Consider the following 6,504-nt stretch of genomic DNA (forward strand, 5'->3'; position numbering starts at 1 on the left):
AGCCCTAAAATTGAGATTTTTGAATAAAGCAAGATCCAGAGCTCAGCCTCACCACTAAGAATATCCTGCTATCAATCCTTTGAATATCTTAAGGAAAAAGAAGAGAAAGAAAAGGAAAGAAACTACATTTGAAAATGTATGCTTTTAGTGTTTAATTTCATCAAAATACTTTTGCAAAGCATTTGTTTTGTGATTATTGCCCTCCTCTATCTTTGCAGATAAAAAAAAGACATTAAATGAACAGAATATGTCAAGGAAGTCCAGTAATGTTCTGGCTTTGCAGCATTTGCTTTTTTTCTTTTTATATGGAAAACCACATTTACCCACCTCCATTGGGCTGTTCATTAAAATTTGAAAACTCCAGGTCAACAAATCTATTAGTCCACTTAGAATGACATGGAAAACAAATTAGAGTAACTCAGGTCAACGCAGTGAAAAACCTTCCTTTATATATTGTAAGAACAGTATATCCTAAGAAAATTTATGCTCTGTTTAAAGAGAGATTTAAACTAATCAACTGTCAATTCAATCAAACTTGGTGACAATATATAAAAGCTTAAAAACTGACTTCATTTTCTAAGCTTCAGCATGAATGTAGAAGAAAGATACATTGTCTCAATTTTATAGTAAGCTGAAATAAATTCTTACACCGTGAAAGAAAGAATAGCTTACACAATTGCAGTTAATGTTCTGTTGTGTCTAGGCCCGTACTTTCACCATTTCTTTTCTGTATACCATGCTTATTTTACTTAAACAGAGTCTAGACCCATCTTTAAAATGCTGCCTTAGGTAAAATCCCACTTAACTTATCCAAATCTGATGTAGGCACTTCTGTTTTAAGGATTATGGCTTGAAAGCAGTGACTTTTGAATCAGTTTCTTAACATTTGTAGACAAGCTCATCATATTCCTTCACACAATGTTCTTAGCACTTGTTTCTATTAAGTAAAACTAAACTAAACTAAACTAAACTAAACTAAAATAAAATAAAATAAATTAAATTAAATTTAAAAAAAAACCCACAAAACCAACAAAGCGAACCTAAACTATTTTTAACATAAACATTTAGATAAGCAGGTGTTAATATGAAATATTTAACAACAACATCCCTCAAACGTGTTTTAAAAATGTAATTCCTAATAGTCAAAACAACGTAGAATTTAACATTGGCCTGAGACCTTATGCATTCAGTACAATAATTTGCTGAAAATGGGACTAGAAGGAAACAAAGAAGCAGTGCTTTATTCAGTTCATTCTTTCAGAATCACAAGACTTTTCCAAATATTCTGGATATATAATGAAACAGAACCAGGACAGCATGGAATTATATTTAAGAGAGGAGCCTCAAAATAAAATTTAGCTGTATGTAACTGAACACAAGACAGCTTCCAGCACCTCTTATTGAAACCAAATTAGCTTTTCCTTTCTTGGCTTCGGAATAAAAAGTTTGCATCCCTGCAGTTAGCACGATTAGGTCCTGTTTCTCAGAGGAAGCATTAGAGACAGATTTCAATGGGACTCACCTCCCCTCTAGAAAGTATCTTGCTTTAATTATGATCCAATTCAAAAGCATATCCGAGTAACATATTTTGGCAAAACAAAGATGTTTTACTCTCTATGAAGAACTGTAAAACCTTCTGGCATTCAAAAAATTAACTTGTATCAGGAGATGAAAGGTTTGAAATGAGGGAGTTGGGGTAAAGTCACTCATCCTTTCCACTCAGTTTGTAATGATCCTCACTAGGACACATTCCAGATTTCCTTAACACTAAGGAATAATAACATGGAATAGCACTGCTCTGCTCACAAATGGCAGTCTGTAATTTAGAAAAGCCAAAGAAACATGGTCAAGACTGTTCAGTCTAGACTTTCTGAAGTAGGTTAAAGCAGCCTTGAGTGTGATCAGCCATATTATGGATATAATCCCGACTTGAAATGCCATTCAGCAGATAACAGTAACTACAATAACAACAGTTTGTACCTCACTCTGTGCTAGGACACTTGATGTAGGAAAGCTGGAAGAGATGGCAGAGATGTGGTTATATCCTGTGATGAAAATTTGAACCTTTGTGGCTGATGGAGTGATGTTGTGAGTGCCAGAGTGAACTAGAGAAACAGACCAAATACTTATCTCATTGCAGCACATAGCAGTACCTGGCCACTGGGGACTCAAGAGCCCACATCTGAAAACTCCTTTTGCTCTTCCTTCAGTTCAGAAGGATCTTTCAGCTCTCAGTTCTAAGAATGACAGGACAGAACTGGAATCTGAAGTTGCATCTTGCCAGGACTGACAGGCTGGATAATCCAGACGTATCTTCTGAGGTGTACACACTGAGGAGTATGGATATGACTGTGCATTATTCTGTAGGTACATGTGAATGAAAAATCCATTCCTTCTCTTCCACATAGGTTACAATATTTATGGATTTTAAAACAGTGTTCTAGAAGAACTCTTTAGCGCTGTTTTTTGGTAGTAGCAGTTCTCTAAATATCTTGCTCTTGAGAATTTGAGATCTATCATTCTAACACACACTGAGATCAAAATGTTTTGAAAGGTTATAGAGTAAATCTTTATCAAATTATAGATGCAATCTACTGCAAGCTGAGCCATAAACAACATCTGGCAATTAAAAAACAAAATAAAACAAAAAGCCTCTTTTCCGTTGACATTAACTCAAGTAAATATATATTCTGTCTAGCTCACACTATGCATAAACACAGAGAGCAATCTAAAAATGCATTGATTTGTAAGAGAAGTGAGAAGTTGGAAAAAATAATTGTTATAAAAATACTTAATAATAGTTAAATTTCTGATGATTCATGCTTCTTGAGGAAATTAGCTAAAAAAAGACAGCGCCTGAGCATATGTTTGTAGACTATATATGTCATTTTCAATTTATTAACAAGCAGGAAGCAAGAGAAGACTGTAAGTAAGTTCTCCTTCCCCCAGCTTCTTTCAGGAAGGCAAACACCCAAAAAGTTTGGAAAAATTCCAGAAGAGGAGTTGGGTTTTATGTCTCTCTGAATTTGGGATAAAGCAACTGGCAGGGCACTGTGCCAATAAGGTGTTGGCTGCCATCACGGCTGTACCCAATGTGGGTTTAATAGAACAGGAAAGTGTTTCTGTTTATTTTTAGTTGTTTTGTTACTCCTTCTTCTTTTGAAGAAATTCTTGTAAAAACGTTTATCTTGTCATCGTGTGTAAATTATGTAGTATATTTTCAGTATTAGAGGGTTATGTCCACCCTACTGTGGGTTATATATCAAGATTCCTGCAGCTGTTCTGAAAAGTATTTTACTCTGAAGATACTCCAAAGTTCTGGTTGACTTGAATTTGGAATAAGGACTTTGCCATTATATGCTTTATGAGAGGGAGACTGGTAAATGTCTGGACTTTGGAACACACTTTGTGATATTTGGACTGTGCATACACATCATGTGGTGAATTAGCATGTGGTGTTCTTAAAACAAAACAAAGAAAGAATTAAAAGTGCATTTAAGAAAATGAGTTTCAGCATATGACTAAAACAATCCCATAATAGCAACAACTTTGCGGTAAAGGTGCATACTTGCCAAAAATATCTGCTAGCATAGATGTCTAGTATTCAAAACCCTCGGTTTAGCAGTAGTGCAGATGCCATTACTTAGTTAATATCCAGTATCACAGAAAAAATAAATGCAGTCCACAGATTGTGCTTCAGAGTAAATGCAGAAGGCAAAATACAGTGGGGCAAAATCTTGCTCTGGCTTTTTAGCAGCTTTCATTGTTTCAGATGACTTCATGTTTACATCAGTCTAAATAGAGAAAAGTTGGCCCAGAATGTCCCTGGAGAGAAAAAAGATGTTATCAATTTTAAAATAAAAGTGATGGATATCATGAAAAGTTCACCTAAGCAGTTCCTTATCTCATCCAATCAATAATTTGCCTTCAGAAACTCCAAAGCCCAGTCAGCTGAGACCCTAAGAAAATATAATGCTTAAAGACAGTGACAAGAATAGTACTTATTACTGGAGACAAGATACACTACTCTACATTTTTTCATACTGATGTCTTAAATGTTAATAACTTCTGTTATTAACCTCAGCTGAACTGAGATTTGGATCTTACTGCAAGACAGATAAACAGAGAAAGTAGCTAGCCTGTCTAAATCCTGACAGAGGGCATAATATGGTGAAGTTATTGTCTGCAAATTTTTAGTACTTGGCTTCTTTTCAGATAAAAGGGCTTCAATTCTTAGAACCACTTACTCTGGAGACTACAGTTGTTCCTCCTGGACTTTTCCTAAGGGGAGAGGTTTTCCCCAATGCACTCGGTCAAATCTGCCACTTATGTTCTGTACAAGTACGGAATTTCACTCCAACAACAACAAAAATTGAACTTCAGTAATGTTGTATTATTTATAACACTAATATAGTTCTGCAGCTAGAACTGATCAACTAAAAATACTTCTTGATTTATTTTTTTTTAAAGTGTATTTCAGCTTTTATCCCCAGGTTAAGGAAACAAAGTTTATCATCAGGAATAAGGACATAAGAAATCTAAGAAGACTTCACAAAATGTTGCATGCATCTTCTGCAGTCTTCCAGCTAAGAATCATTACATACATACATTCAGTCAGTCAGGACAAATAAAGATGACACACAAGCTAACTGTTTGATTACAGGCTGTTACATTTCAAATGCCAATCAGCAAAAGCAGGCAGCTCATCAGTCAGCTCAAAACCAAAACTCACTGAGAATATTCTACAAAAAATTCTGGCTGACAAACTTGAAAGAACAAAATTATTCACCAACAATTCGTGGGGAAAAGATTTTACTAATTATCTGCTCAAAGAATTCATGTTGTACTGTAGGTGGTGAGAAAAGCTTTAGGAAAGACACACTTTTTAAAAGAAACAAATAAAAGGGATAGTTAATGATATCAGAGATACTATAGAGTTTGGTCAAGACATGGCTTGTCTTTCATCTTGCTGTCACCACCATTAAAACACATCACCCACTGCCTCACTGCACTCACATCCTCTATTTGGTCTCCAGAAACCTTCAGCAAGTGTAGATGAATGTCAGTGGGCGCAGGTTTTTCTCATGTGGAGGAATTCCATTCCTCACCTTTGTTTCATACACACTTCCACCTCAGATACCATTCTGTCAGACTGCTCCTTTCCTCTTCCACCTGCCATATGGCAGAAAAATCTAATGGGATATTGTTAGGAAGGTTCAACCTCTATTGCAATAGCCTCTGCCATTGCAGGTCAACATATTGAAATAGGCATTACTTTTGGAGCAACCTTCCTATATGAGCCAATAATTCTAGCATGTTTTTGAATAATAGATTACTATGACCTAATAAGTATAACAGAAACTGTCTTTACCAATTGCCTGCAGATCTGCTGCTGGATTCTTTTCTTCTCAATAATAAGGAATATATTCAAACAAAGGGAAACAAAAAAAATTACAAGAGAGTTCTCAGACAAAAAGATTTAAAAACATGTTATTTGCAAGTTTTAAACAAGGCTAATAAAACTTGAGTTCACTCATTCGCATGAGTTCATTGTGTCTGGAGAATTGCATTTGGAGGCTTGGGGTAATATTTCAAATCTGTCCACAAACAATTGTTTTAGAAAAAAATAATCTACATAGAAAAGCATATATTAAGTAACAACATACGCTGTAAGTAATGGAAGTCTACCATAGCAGCAATTATGTAATTGTGTCCAATGGTTAAGTAGAGTTGTATCTTATTTACCTGTAGCTGGAATATGAATCTTCCTAATTAGCTTCTTTACTGGCTTCACACATGCTCAGGTAAGACTAGAGAAAGAGTAATAATAGTGTAGAGGTACAGCTTCAAACAGGTACAGGAACCTGAGGAAATACTTCCTTCTCAATCTGTTACCATCCACAATGTTTCCATAATTGGATCTTCACAGTTAAAAAGGTAAGGAGAATCCTGCTTCTTATCATAAGGAAAATATAAGAGAAATCCTCTGCCCCAGTTTAGTTTTCCATAAGAATTACAGTTCAATTGTAACTTTCATAAGCCCCATCTTAGCCTTGAAATTCTTACTGGGGAAAGGAAAATGAATGAAAAACACGGGAAATGGACAAAATGACAAATACGACAAAGAAGTTCAGAAACATTCACATGCCGACTGTTCCACTTATGTGCTGAACAACTTTCTGAGAGTACATGTAATGTGCTTCTTCACATTCTTCAGAATCCCCCTCCAACTGTTCACATGTCTCTGGTGTGGATTAGTTATGGACCATTCATGCTGATGAGGTAATTGCCTTAATGTACTATACACCATAGGATATCCTCCTCCTCTGTTTCATGTTCTGACACCGCTAAAAAGGTCAGCAAAGTGTTTCGTATGGTGCTAGTCTGTGTTTAAATCAGAAATTACAAAAACAGATATATATATATATATATATATATACAAAACCATATATATGTATATATTTTTTTTGAGGGGGAGGGTGTGAGGACACAGAATGCTACAAG

General features: G+C 35.4%; 1 long non-coding RNA gene across 1 annotated transcript; it reads right to left on the reverse strand.

Moving 5' to 3' along the window:
* Positions 1–1,217: 1,217 nt before the first annotated feature.
* LOC146761419 (uncharacterized) lies at positions 1,218–6,236 on the reverse strand. The gene is made up of 2 exons (XR_014944081.1): positions 5,746–6,236; positions 1,218–3,825 (listed from the first exon to the last, which is right to left on the reverse strand). It is a non-coding gene; the product is annotated as an uncharacterized LOC146761419 (long non-coding RNA).
* Positions 6,237–6,504: the final 268 nt, after the last annotated feature.

The sequence above is a fragment of the Coturnix japonica genome, chromosome 3, assembly GCF_054131305.1.
Source record: "Coturnix japonica strain WE chromosome 3, WE-NBRP24, whole genome shotgun sequence".
Lineage (NCBI taxonomy): Eukaryota > Metazoa > Chordata > Aves > Galliformes > Phasianidae > Coturnix > Coturnix japonica.